The 14,211-nt window shown below is 40.9% G+C and overlaps 2 pseudogenes; both read right to left on the reverse strand.

Moving 5' to 3' along the window:
- The window catches only part of LOC149192944 (sphingosine-1-phosphate lyase-like), a 63,525-nt pseudogene extending 52,452 nt beyond the window's left edge, over window positions 1-11,073 (reverse strand).
- A 199-nt stretch (window positions 11,074-11,272) lies between these two features.
- LOC149192945 (sphingosine-1-phosphate lyase pseudogene) lies at window positions 11,273-12,654 on the reverse strand (annotated as a pseudogene).
- Window positions 12,655-14,211: the final 1,557 nt, after the last annotated feature.

Consider the following 14,211-nt stretch of genomic DNA (forward strand, 5'->3'; position numbering starts at 1 on the left):
TTTCTTATATTTAATGAGTTATTAGAAAGGTTTAGATAAATTCCATATTATGTGCCAAATAGTATTTATCTTACAAAATATTAAGATAATATTGAGTAAATTCTAAAGATCTGTAGAAAGAGAGAATTTATGGACTTGCTCCTTGCCACAGGATGCTGCAGGATGGACCAATAAATGAATAGGATAATATGAAATCATTAGAAATATTCTAGAGTGTTGATTTGTGTAGCTTTGAAGGTACTCCAAGCCCTAGTGTTCGAGGTTTGGAGGTCAAAGCACCACAAGTAGGCTTGTGGGATTAGAACCCAATCTTGGGGATTTTCACCCATAGATGTTTGGGCCAAAACTGTGACGAGTCTTCAACATATGGTAGATGAGGATAATAGATCTCAGCGAGACAATTTTAATGCAATGAGAATCATATGATTCCGAGTTGTCGTTGAGGAGTTATGAATTTTTGAAGTTATATGATGGATTTTTCACATGTCTTAAGGTTAGCTTGGTGTTAAGTTGACTTGACTACTTATGGAAGCCCCTCGAATGATATTTTGAGAAGCCCCTCATTTGTGTATGTATAGAGGGTGAGGGAGAAGCATTTTATCATCCATTCGTGCATCTAAAGTTCTCGTCAAAGGAGCCCAAAGAACTCAGCTAAGGGAGAGAGGTAACTCTATGGAAGTCACAACAATAAGGCTAGGGAAATGAGTGAGTTAAGGTTAGTTTCAGGGCTAAATTGAGGAAACCAAGCTGCTATTAGAGGGTCGAGGAGTTGAACTTGAAGGCCAAGTTGGAGAAGGGTGAATGTAGGTATGTTTGGGCCAGTAAAGAGGTAAGGGTAGTATGTTTTGAGTGGGCTATAGGTGACAACGTGGGACTGTGGTAGGCCGCAGGCCTAACTACTTCAAAACAAGGACAATGTGGAGAGGTTTTGGGGCATATTTGTGTCCATAAAAATAGTACATATGTAGAGGAATCTTCCTTAGTAGATCTGTAGAGATTAAGAGCTATTTTGGTGGTTGATTAGGGCTGTTGCAGTGTGCCTTGATTCCCTAAGCAGTCACAACTACAACAAAAAGAAAACAAAATACCTGGAGCAATATTATCTTGTGATGGGTCATAGCCTTGAATAATTTTTGGATTGTTTATAGAGAAGCTTGTGGAAGTCAAAGAGGAGGGGCATACCTCATGGTTAGATGCCCTAAACTAGTGACAATTTCCACATTGATTGGGTTGCAAACTTGGAGTGGAAGTTTGATGTGTGTTGAGTCAAAAAGTTTGACTAGAGCTTGGATCTGTTTGATGGGTAGTTGTAGGAGACCTTAGGAGCTGTTTGGAGGAGCCCACATGGACTGTTGGGAAGCCTACCAAGTAGCCAAGGTGATAGCAAGCACATCAGATTGGAAGGCAAGAGGACAAAAACAAGGAGAGTTGTAGATGTTCCCTTGGTTGATGAGTTAATGGTGTCCTAGGAGAGGACAAGTTGTTGATGCCCAGATTTGTGCAAGAGCTCCTCTATTGTAGAAAAAAGTCAAGATTGGTGGAATCTTTGGGAATTCGTGTGTAAGGGTATCCTAGGTGTGGGGATCCCCTAACTAGGTGCAGATGCTACGACGTGGACTTGGTCTCTCATGGAATATTGAAATACAAAGTGAGAGAAGACCAAGTGTCGATGTGATTGGGCACTTATGGTCTACTGGAAGACAACGTGATAATGTCCAAGTTGGAGCCCAATGAGAAATAACTTGATGGACAAAGGGAGCTGCGAGAGATGAGGTTGATGAGCTCAAGGGTCTGATAAACTAGGAGGAGTTTTTGGAGCCCTAGACTTGTGTGTGTAGAAGGACATCTACAATAGAAGATGGGAAATCCTCCTAGCCTGTGTTAATTATGGGAGATGGAAATCTTACAGTTATAGGTGGAAACCCTCCATGCCCTATGTTGGTTTTCATCGGAGCAACGCAAGAAGACCATAATGGGCTGAAGTGCCTAAGTAGTTAAGAAGAAGAAGTGGGTAGGTAAGAGTTGTTCAAAAGTGGAGCTGTGAACAACTCAACAATAGTCTTGATGTGTTGACAGATGAACGATCTACTAGAGAGAAGATTGGATAGCCAAGATTCAGTGGCTAGATGGACTTGGAGCATTGATAGAGGCGAGAGCTGTAGATCGAGAGTCGAATGACTGAGCAGGTATAGGGTACAACTAAGGGTAGCTGAGAGAGTTGAATTTGTCAGCTATATGGTCAAATTATCTTGTTGAGGGTAGTTTGGTTGTCAATGTATTGACACCAAGCCCCAATTTTGTATCTTGTACTAGTGGATGTATGAGGGCCATTACCCTTGGTACAAGAGCCTTAGATTTTTGTATTATATCAATTGGATTAATATAACAAAGTTGGGTTGAAAAATTAAAAAGTTGTCTATATACTATGCATGTGTGATTTACTGCTGTTTATATTTCGCTGTGCAAAGTAGTATAGTTGAGATTCTTGGTTTGGTAGCATCAGAAATTTTAACATTCTATCGTAGACCCAAGGTCATGGAAATTCAACATGGTTTCAGAGTGTATCTGAGATACTTTGAGGGACAATGAATCAGAGTGTGCACAATGAAGCAACTCAGAGGGAGTTGTGGATGTCTAGATCATGGAGCAGAGGGTTCAACTAAAGACATGGAGATGTGGTCTTGATATACTATGTGATGAGATGGGCTGGGAATTCTAGTGGATCAGTGGTGAACCTGGTGCACTTCAGTATGTTATGTGGCAGTTTGTAGATCGTGGAATTCCTATGCCTTGTCATGGATGGTTGGGAAAACTCAAGGGTTTCTTTGGCATGGACACGATCAGGGTGATCAAGATGGCTTCATGTGATGGACTACATGTTGGTAGGCTAGAGTCTTCATCAGATTGTGATGTTGCATATCCGAGATTGGAGGGATTTGTATGAGTGGTATTTGATCCAAGAGGATGAGTGCTGACATGATTGAGCCAGTGGAGATTGTGTACGCTCAGAGAGAGTTTAGCCCTAGAGGGAGCAATCTTATGGAGGTTTGGGATCTTCAGGTTCAATTTCAATGAGGCAGAGGCACTACCGATATTTCCATATTCATCCTATAGGATATGCTGTAGTGATGGATGCAAGATGGGCTAGTGTCGTGATCAGATGATGATGGTTACTTCCCAGTCTTGGAAGTACCTCCCTCGCTAAGAGGAAGTGTTTATTTATGTAGCTTGGGAGGTACTCCAAGCCCTAGTGTTCGAGGGTTGGAGGTCAAAGTGCCACAAGTAAGCTTGTGGGCTTAGAACCTAATCTTGGGGTTTTGCACCCATAGATGTTTGGGCCAAAACCATGACAAGTCTTTGACATGTGATGGATGAGGATGATAGCTCTCGGCGAGATGATTCTAATGCAATGAGAATCATCTGATTCCAAGTTGTTGTTGAGGAGTTATGAATTTTTGAAGTTATATGATGGAGTTTTCACACATGTGTTAAGGTTGTCTTGGTGTTAATTTGACTTAACTACTTATGGAAGCCCCCAAAATGATGTTTTAAGCAGCCCCTCATTTGTGTATAAATAGAGGGCGAGGGAGAATCATTTTCTCATCCATTTGTGCATCAAAAGATCTCATCAAAGGCACCCAAGGAACTCGGTTAAGGGAGAGAGGTAACTCTGTGGAAGCCGCAACAAGAAGGCTAGGGAAGAGAGGGAGTTAAGATTAGTTTCAGGGCTAAATTGAGGAAACTGAGATGATGGTAGAGGGCTGAGGAGTTGAGCTTGAAGGCCAAGTTGGAGAAGGGTGAACGTAGGTCTGTTTGGGGTAGGAAAGAGGTAAGGGAATTTTGTTTTCAGTGTGTTATCACAAAATCAGGTACTGAAGGCTGCCAATCAGCAAGACTCTGTGTAACTGTTTCAAACCAGGCTTTAGACTAAGGCTTAGCCTCCTTAGTCAGAGAGGGCTCTCTCACAGACTATGAATATTGACTAATAACAAGGAAAGATGGCTAACTCTTAAAACACATGAAAATAAGCTGGCTGGACAAATATCAAAGTGATTCCCATTGGGCTTATGGAGTCTCACATATCTCAGCAAACAAGAAACACTATCCTTTCATAGAAATCAGGGCACTTTACATCTAATGTTCAAACATAACTTACATAAAACACAGTTTGCCAAGGCATACAGGAAGTCAGAGCATGACACATGAGTTCTGAGTGATTATGCAGTAACAAAACTGTAAAAGAACACTAAAGAGAATAAACCATCATACATTTGAACCATTAGATCTATTGTGAATCCTGAGAAGAAACAACAGTCCTTTGCATTACTGAAATCTGCTATACATAAACCAAAATAGTCTTGTCTTTTCTCAAAACATCCAACCCCAATTACATCCAAGTCTGATCCATATATAGGAATACATGTTTAACCACCTCGAGCTTCCTCCTCCAGCATGAGGGGAGCATCGAAGGCTGCTATTAACTATCCCTATCTACTGTGTAACTAATTCATTAATTACATAATTGCTGAACTGTAACTACAAAGGGTCCTAATTTATTCAAAACTCAAAATCTGTCCTCCTCGTATCATGCTTCCTTCCTGACTCTTTGACACATGTCTTCTTTCTGTTTTGGTCGAGATATCTTGGAGGAGAATACACTGAACAAGCTGGCTTTGGATACTGGCTGCGTAGATGGCTCATTAATCAATCAAGATAAGTGCCCTGTCTTCACGGTCCTTGTCACCCATCATTCTTCACTACTTAAAGAACATGTTCCCCTCTCTTTAATTCTTCAAAAACAACGCATATCACCATACTCCCCAATGAGCTGGAAGCCTTGTGGACTGAATAGGTGTACAAACCAAAATCTCCGGTAACCTTAACCAGAACCCTAACAATTCGGTCATAAAGTACCTTTAACGAAGCTTTAGCAAAAAACAAAATATTTCACCTTTTCCAAAATGCACACCTGTCATTCTCTGAATAGCTAAGAGAGTCTTTTATGGTCTCCTTTATGTTCTTGAGGCATTTCCCTCAAAAATTTGCTGACCTCATCATAATTGATTGGCTCAACTGAAACATGCAGCTACAACAGTTTCGTAGCGCGCTACGAAACTGCTGTGTAATTTAAAAAAAAACACAGCTTCAACCTAAAATTTGACTGTCTTCAAGTAACAAGGAAGAAGAGATGTATGCCAATTATTGACAATGAAAATAAAACCCTACCCATGAGGTCCACTAAAGTGTTCACTGCTTGAGAGCTTAATAATCTTTGGAGCTTCAATAGCTGCCTGACATAAGAGGCTAAAACAAAGTTCATTGTCTTGAGTTTTTATCCCTGAACAAGAGATAACTGCCTCAGAAGGTTTATGATCTTCTGCTTCAACACCATCATCTGTTAAAATGCCACATTCCGCTGCAATTGCTTTAGCTGTGTTAATATTTGTCACCAGTGACCATCCTCACTGTAATACCTGCCGTATCATGCTGTGGAGATGCTTTCTCAGATATGACTTCCATTAATTCACTCAGTTCCATGCCAAAGTCAATCAAAGAAACAACAGTACATCTGTTGCAGAAGAAATCAAGCTTTGTCATGTGAATGTTCATCTGAGTGTCTGTTCCATCATAGTGAGGAGAATTGGGCTACCTTGTAACAAATGTGACATTCACAAAATCAGATACATCTTCCTCTTTGGTTTTTTCCCCTCCTACGGGTAAATTCCAATCAAAAGTTCATATTTGGAACTTGTAAGAGGGGTTCCAAAGTCATGTGATGAATTTTGTTTTGGTGTCGAGGGGAAAGAACTTAAGATGCTTTACTGTCCATATATTCAATCAGCAAATCCTGCACCATCCCTCTGTCTGGCATCTTTCCAGCAGCTCCATATATTGGAGCCATTCCATCTTCAAATGCACTTGGATTTTCTTGCACAGTTGTAACTGCTTCTTTCAGCTCTTTCAAGAAATCTTCTTCTATAAGGGTATGCTGAAGAGTCAGACATATGTGTATGCTGTTAGGTCTTTGTAAAGCATTTAGATGCCATCCTCGTGTTGACAAAACATCATTCACTTTAAAAATATCGAGCTTATCTGATCCAAATGCAATGACTGTCATGTCTGGTCTTCCCACAATGAATAGTTCTGGAATTTGCTTTATTCCTTCCTGAAAAGTTTTTGATACTTCCATTACTTTTCTCACTGCCTCCAGATATCCTTCCTCCCCAACACTCATCATAGCTGCCCAGGCACCAGCAATAAGACCACCAGGCCTGCTTCCAACAATAGTTGGTGAAACATAAAGACCTCCTGACCACTCCGTTACAGCCACAAATTGTTGCTTTCTGATTTCATGATTGCGATACAGCACAACACTTGTGCCCTTTGGCCCTAGGCCATACTTGTGAGTATCCACTGATATTGAAGTTACTCCTTGAACAGTGAAATCAAAAGGTGGAATTGGATACCCTAATTTGCGAGCAAAAGGAAGCACAAAACCTCCAAGGCAGAGATCAACGTGAAAGCAAATACCCCAGCGCAAGACCAAGTCTCCAAGTTCTTCGATGGGATCAATGATACCATGAGGAAAACCCCGTGCTGAGCCAACAATCATAACCGTATTCTTGTTCAAATAACGCTGGATTGCTTTTACATCTGCTTGGAAATCTTCATTTACCGGTACACGCCATAGCTTGATTTTAAGGTATTGGGCCGCTTTATCATATGCAGAATGGGCAGAATTCTGGAATTATCATTTCTGGTTTCATAATTCCCTTCTTGACTTTCATATAATCCCGTGAAGACTTTAGTGCAAGTATAATACTTTCTGTGCCTCCCGAAGACATATTACCACAAACTTGTCCTCCAGATGCTTTTTCTCTACTACCAAACATGCTTGCTGTCATTGCTACCACCTCACTCTCAAATCGTGCTATACTTGGGAAAACGCTCAAATGCAGCGGGTTGGTGTGAGAAAACATGGAATATGCTTCATTTATCAGTGAAAAATGTCCTTCGGATTCACTCCCACCAATATACACTGTACCAGAGCATCTTCCTTGCCATCGCACATCTTTTGACTTCTCAAATTTCAACCTTTCTATGACTCCTATACCAAGACCAGCCCTTGGCAGCTCAGTTTGCCAATTTTCTCGTCCAGATTTAACACTAGACTGCATCTTGTCAACAACCTTTCCCTTCTCCCGTTCGATGTGGGTCGGAGAGCATGGCCTCCATTAATTTCCCAAGGAAGCCTGTAACGAAGTAGTTGTTCCTCAGAGGTTATCGTTGTAGTGATTTTCATCCTTATTGCATTTGCACCTTCTGTAGACACCTTGAACAAAACCCTCCACACCAGATGATCTGGCACCTTCAAGTGGCTTTGTTACAATACCTGTAACTCCACGAAATAGTCCTTTGCAAAAGCCCCTTTGATGCCAACAGAGCCTGCACGTGTCAAGACTGACATGTAAGACCTTACACATGCTATTCCCGTAAAATTCTTGCAGAAAATATGACGGCTGGGGTGAGATGTGCTATGGATCAGCACGAATTCCCCATTTCATAGCGCATTTAGTGCAAACTCAGTGTTTTCCGCTACGAAATCACCTAAACCGAGCTGCGCTGCGAAACTGATAGAAAGGATTTATGTGCCTTTGACAAACAACCGAACTGATGTGAAAAATTTTTAAAAAAAATTTTCTTGAGTGATAACAGTTGCTCCACTTGGGATAGTGTGCTCCTGCAGTACACTAAGAACATGCAGATCCAGTGCCTTATTCATTTATGACAAACAGAAATTTGCTTGACAAGCATGACTGTAGGAGAAAGAAAAATACTTCTACTGAAAAATGCTCAGTTGACCTTGAGCTTATTTGCATTTACCTACCTACCTACCCTAACAATTTCAACTTCTTTCTGCTCAATCAATATGAAATTTCCAATGTAGCCAATCCTCTGTTTTATCTGATATTTGAGTTTTTTGACTGCATAGGAGTTCAGAGCCACAATGAAATCGTGATGACCACTGCCACTGAAATTGCCTCTGATCTTTATAGGAAAACTGAAACACTGGAGAGTAAAACTCTTCCATGTAGTCAGCTATAGGATCCCAGAATACATGATCAGCTTGATTTTTCTTGTAACTTTCCGGCTGTGCAAACTGATCTTCAACAACAGTGTTCAGTTCCTCAATCGTGAAAGAGAAAGGAACCAGCATTCTCTCCTTGCGTTCTGCCATAGAAAGCTGCTGAAAATAATGATCATGATAACACTCTTCATTTTCAGGCCACTGATTCTCAACCACACAAGACCCCTTTGATGTGCTATCCACTTTTCTATTTGACAAGCTATCCAACTGCTTTTCTGAATCATTCCAACAAACAATGGAATTTTCCTCACTATTATGATTATTATTTGAAGAAAGCTGCTGCAAGGAATTACAAAATTGAACAAGCTTTTCCTCTGCCTGAGGGTCGTAAAAACTATCTTCCAGTACTTCTTCTTGCTGTGTGCAATCGATTTCATACTCATGATGATCTGAAGCCTGACAAATCTGCTGCATCTCTACATCAATATCAAGGGATGAAACATGGTTTTCACAAATAAACCCCTGCTGGTCTTCATGCTGCGTTTCATGAGAGGTTATACTTTCTCCTTGGTGTTGGAATGCATTGTTATGAAGAGCCTCTAAAATTTCTTCATCCATAAATTCATCATCATCATAACAATCTTCCAAGTACTGAATAAGAGCTAAAGAATGTCTACAGTAGTCTTTGAGCAGCAATAAGGAAGGATAACATTCTTTATACATTTCACAGAATTCATCATGAAAACTAGCAAGTGAATATATTGAACCATTTTCCAGACTTTTATACCAAGACCATGCTTTTCCTTCTAAAGTGGCCATAAACATCCTCATGAGACAATCCTCAGGGAAATGAACCTTAAGACTACGTACATGCATATGAAACCTAACCAAATGAAGAGTAGCATTGTCCTTCTCTTCATCTTTGAATATTGGAAGATCATCTAACCAATCAACCTCCGACATAGGATTTGGAAAACCAGGGATACGAGACCGATTCATAGGAGCATACCTGGCATTCATTCTTGCAGTGGAATCCATCTTGAAACTTCATCAAGCTACTGATCTTCTAGCAGTGGAGTCACCTTCCAATTTGTTATTTGATGTGTGGAGTCGCCAAGGTAGTTTTGCAGCCTCAAAAAGATGTCTGAACTCCTGCTACCTTCAGAAGTTCAACCTCTTAATTTCGGGAATGAATAGACTTCAGGCTCCCGGCAGACGCACCAAAATGTTATCACAAAATCAGGTACTGAAGGCTGCCAATCAGCAAGACTCTATGTAACTGTTTCAAACCAGGCTTTAGACTAAGGCTTAGCCTCCTTAGTCAGAGAGGGCTCTCTCACAGACTATGAATATTGACTAATAACAAGGAAAGATGGCTAACTCTTAAAACACATGAAAATAAGCTGGCTGGACAAATATCAAAGTGATTCCCATTGGGCTTATGGAGTCTCACATATCTCAGCAAACAAGAAACACTATCCTTTCATAGAAATCAGGGCACTTTACATCTAATGTTCAAACATAACTTACATAAAACACAGTTTGCCAAGGCATACAGGAAGTCAGAGCATGACACATGAGTTCTGAGTGATTATGCAGTAACAAAACTGTAAAAGAACACTAAAGAGAATAAACCATCATACATTTGAACCATTAGATCTATTGTGAATCCTGAGAAGAAACAACAGTCCTTTGCATTACTGAAATCTGCTATACATAAACCAAAATAGTCTTGTCTTTTCTCAAAACATCCAACCCCAATTACATCCAAGTCTGATCCATATATAGGAATACATGTTTAACCACCTCGAGCTTCCTCCTCCAGCATGAGGGGAGCATCGAAGGCTGCTATTAACTATCCCTATCTACTGTGTAACTAATTCATTAATTACATAATTGCTGAACTGTAACTACAAAGGGTCCTAATTTATTCAAAACTCAAAATCTGTCCTCCTCGTATCATGCTTCCTTCCTGACTCTTTGACACATGTCTTCTTTCTGTTTTGGTCGAGATATCTTGGAGGAGAATACACTGAACAAGCTGGCTTTGGATACTGGCTGCGTAGATGGCTCATTAATCAATCAAGATAAGTGCCCTGTCTTCACGGTCCTTGTCACCCATCATTCTTCACTACTTAAAGAACATGTTCCCCTCTCTTTAATTCTTCAAAAACAATGCATATCACCATACTCCCCAATGAGCTGGAAGCCTTGTGGACTGAACAGGTGTACAAACCAAAATCTCCGGTAACCTTAACCAGAACCCTAACAATTCGGTCATAAAGTACCTTTAACGAAACTTTAGCAAAAAACAAAATATTTCACCTTTTCCAAAATGCACACCTGTCATTCTCTGAATAGCTAAGAGAGTCTTTTATGGTCTCCCTTATGTTCTTGAGGCATTTTCTTCAAAAATTTGCTGATTTGTCAATCATAATTGATTGGCTCAACTGAAACATGCAGCTACAGCAGTTTCGTAGCGCGCTACGAAACTGCTGTGTAATTTAAAAAACACAGCTTCAACCTAAAATTTGACTGTCTTCAAGTAACAAGGAAGAAGAGATGTATGCCAATCATTGACAATGAAAATAAAACCCTCCCCATGAGGTCCACTAAAGTGTTCACTGCTTGAGAGCTTAATAATCTTTGGAGCTTCAATAGCTGCCTGACATAAGAGGCTAAAACGAAGTTCATTGTCTTGAGTTTTTATCCCTGAACAAGAGATAACTGCCTCAGAAGGTTTATGATCTTCTGCTTCAACACCATCATCTGTTAAAATGCCACATTCCGCTGCAATTGCTTTAGCTGTGTTAATATTTGTCACCAGTGACCATCCTCACTGTAATACCTGCCGTATCATGCTGTGGAGATGCTTTCTCAGATATGACTTCCATTAATTCACTCAGTTCCATGCCAAAGTCAATCAAAGAAACAACAGTACATCTGTTGCAGAAGAAATCAAGCTTTGTCATGCGAATGTTCATCTGAGTGTCTGTTCCATCATAGTGAGGAGAATTGGGCTACCTTGTAACAAATGTGACATTCACAAAATCAGATACATCTTCCTCTTGGGTTTTTTCCCCTCCTACGGGTAAATTCCAATCAAAAGTTCATATTTGGAACATGTAAGAGGGGTTCCAAAGTCATGTGATGAATTTTGTTTTGGTGTCGAGGGGAAAGAACTTAAGATGCTTTACTGTCCATATATTCAATCAGCAAATCCTGCACCATCCCTCTGTCTGGCATCTTTCCAGCAGCTCCATATATTGGAGCCATTCCATCTTCAAATGCACTTGGATTTTCTTGCACAGTTGTAACTGCTTCTTTCAGCTCTTTCAAGAAATCTTCTGCTATAAGGGTATGCTGAAGAGTCAGACATATGTGTATGCTGTTAGGTCTTTGTAAAGCATTTAGATGCCATCCTCATGTTGACAAAACATCATTCACTTTAAAAATATCGAGCTTATCTGATCCAAATGCAATGACTGTCATGTCTGGTCTTCCCACAATGAATAGTTCTGGAATTTGCTTTATTCCTTCCTGAAAAGTTTTTGATACTTCCATTACTTTTCTCACTGCCTCCAGATATCCTTCCTCCCCAACACTCATCATAGCTGCCCAGGCACCAGCAATAAGACCACCAGGCCTGCTTCCAACAATAGTTGGTGAAACATAAAGACCTCCTGACCACTCCGTTACAGCCACAAATTGTTGCTTTCTGATTTCATGATTGCGATACAGCACAACACTTGTGCCCTTTGGCCCTAGGCCATACTTGTGAGTATCCACTGATATTGAAGTTACTCCTTGAACAGTGAAATCAAAAGGTGGAATTGGATACCCTAATTTGCGAGCAAAAGGAAGCACAAAACCTCCACGGCAGAGATCAACGTGAAAGCAAATACCCCAGCGCAAGACCAAGTCTCCAAGTTCTTCGATGGGATCAATGATACCATGAGGAAAACCCCGTGCTGAGCCAACAATCATAACCGTATTCTTGTTCAAATAACGCTGGATTGCTTTTACATCTGCTTGGAAATCTTCATTTACCGGTACACGCCATAGCTTGATTTTAAGGTATTGGGCCGCTTTATCATATGCAGAATGGGAAGATTTCTGGAATTATCATTTCTGGTTTCATAATTCCCTTCTTGACTTTCATATAATCCCGTGAAGACTTTACTGCAAGTATAATACTTTCTGTGCCTCCCGAAGACATATTACCACAAACTTGTCCTCCAGATGCTTTTTCTCTACTACCAAACATGCTTGCTGTCATTGCTACCACCTCACTCTCCAATCGTGCCATACTTGGGAAAACGCTCAAATGCAGCGGGTTGGTGTGAGAAAACATGGAATATGCTTCATTTATCAGTGAAAAATGTCCTTCGGATTCACTCCCACCAATATACACTGTACCAGAGCATCTTCCTTGCCATCGCACATCTTTTGACTTCTCAAATTTCAACCTTTCTATGACTCCTATACCAAGACCAGCCCTTGGAAGCTCAGTTTGCCAATTTTCTCGTCCAGATTTAACACTAGACTGCATCTTGTGAACAACCTTTCCCTTCTCCCGTTCGATGTGGGTCGAAGAGCATGGCCTCCATTAATTTCCCGAGGAAGCCTGTAACGAAGTAGTTGTTCCTCAGAGGTTATCGTTGTAGTGATTTTCATCCTTATTGCATTTGCACCTTCTGTAGACACCTTGAACAAAACCCTCCACACCAGATGATCTAGCACCTTCAAGTGGCTTTGTTACAATACCTGTAACTCTGTGAAATAGTCCTTTGCAAAAGCCCCTTTGATGCCAACAGAGCCTGCACGTGTCAATACTGACATGTAAGACCTTACACATGCTATTCCCGTAAAATTCTTGCAGAAAATATGACGGCTGGGGTGAGATGTGCTATGGATCAGCACGAATTCCCCATTTCGTAGCGCAGTTAGTGCAAACTCAGTGTTTTCCGCTACGAAATCACCTAAACCGAGCTGCGCTGCGAAACTGATAGAAAGGATTTATGTGCCTTTGACAAACAACCGAACTGATGTGAAAATTTTTTAATTTTTTTTTTCTTGAGTGATAACACAGTGGGCTATAGGTGACAACGTGGGACTGTGGTAGGCCATAGGCCTAATTACTTCAAAACAAGGATAACATGGAGATGTTTTGGGGTAGATTTATACCCAGAACAATAGTAGGTATGTAGAGGAATATTCCTTAGTAGGGTTGCAGAGATTAAGGTCTATTTGGGTGCTTGATTAAGGCTGTTGCAGTGTGCCTTGATGCCCTAACTAGTCACAACTACAACAACAAGAAAAAAAACAGATCTTGAGCAACATTATGTTGTGATGGGTCATAGTCTTGACCAGTGTTTGGATCGTTTATAGAGAATCCTTTGGAAGTCATAGAGGAGGGCCAGACCTCATGGTTAGATGCCCTAAACCACTTACAATTTCCACAGTGATTGGGCAACAGACTTGGAGTGGAAGTTTTATGTGTGTTGGGTCAAAGAGTTTGACCAGAGCTTGGATCAGTTTTATGGGCAGTTGTAGGGTACCTTAGGAGCTATTAGGAGGAGCCCACATGGAATTTTGGGAAGCCTACCAAGTAGCCAAGGAGATAACAGTCACATCAGATTGGAAGGCAATAGGCCAACAACAATGAGAGTTGCAGATGTTCCCTTGGTTGATGGGTTGATGGTGTCCTAGGAGAGGACAAGTCGTTGATGCCTAGATTTGTGTAATAGATCCTTTATTGCAGAAGAAAGGGAAGACTAGTGGAGTTTGTGGGCAACCATGTGTAAGGGTCTCCTAAGTGTCAGGATTCCCTAACTAGGTGCAGATGCTACAACATGGACTTGGCCTCTCGTGGAGTGTTGGAGGACAGCGTGAGAGAAGACCAAGTGTGGATGTGATTGGGAACTTTTGGTATGTTGGAGGAAAACGTGACAATGTCCAAGTTGGAGCTCGGTGAGCAACACCTTGATGGAGAAAGGTAGTTTTGAGAGAGACAGTGGATGAACTCAAGGGTTTGATCAACCAAGAGCAGTTTGTGGAGTCCTAGACATGTGTGTGGAGAAGGAAATCTACAACTGAACATGGGAAGTCCTCCAAGCCCG

Source organism: Pinus tabuliformis, chromosome 2_2, assembly GCF_031772625.1.
Source record: "Pinus tabuliformis cultivar Carrire ecotype Pingquan chromosome 2_2, CPIR1, whole genome shotgun sequence".
Classification (NCBI taxonomy): Eukaryota; Viridiplantae; Streptophyta; class Pinopsida; order Pinales; family Pinaceae; genus Pinus; species Pinus tabuliformis.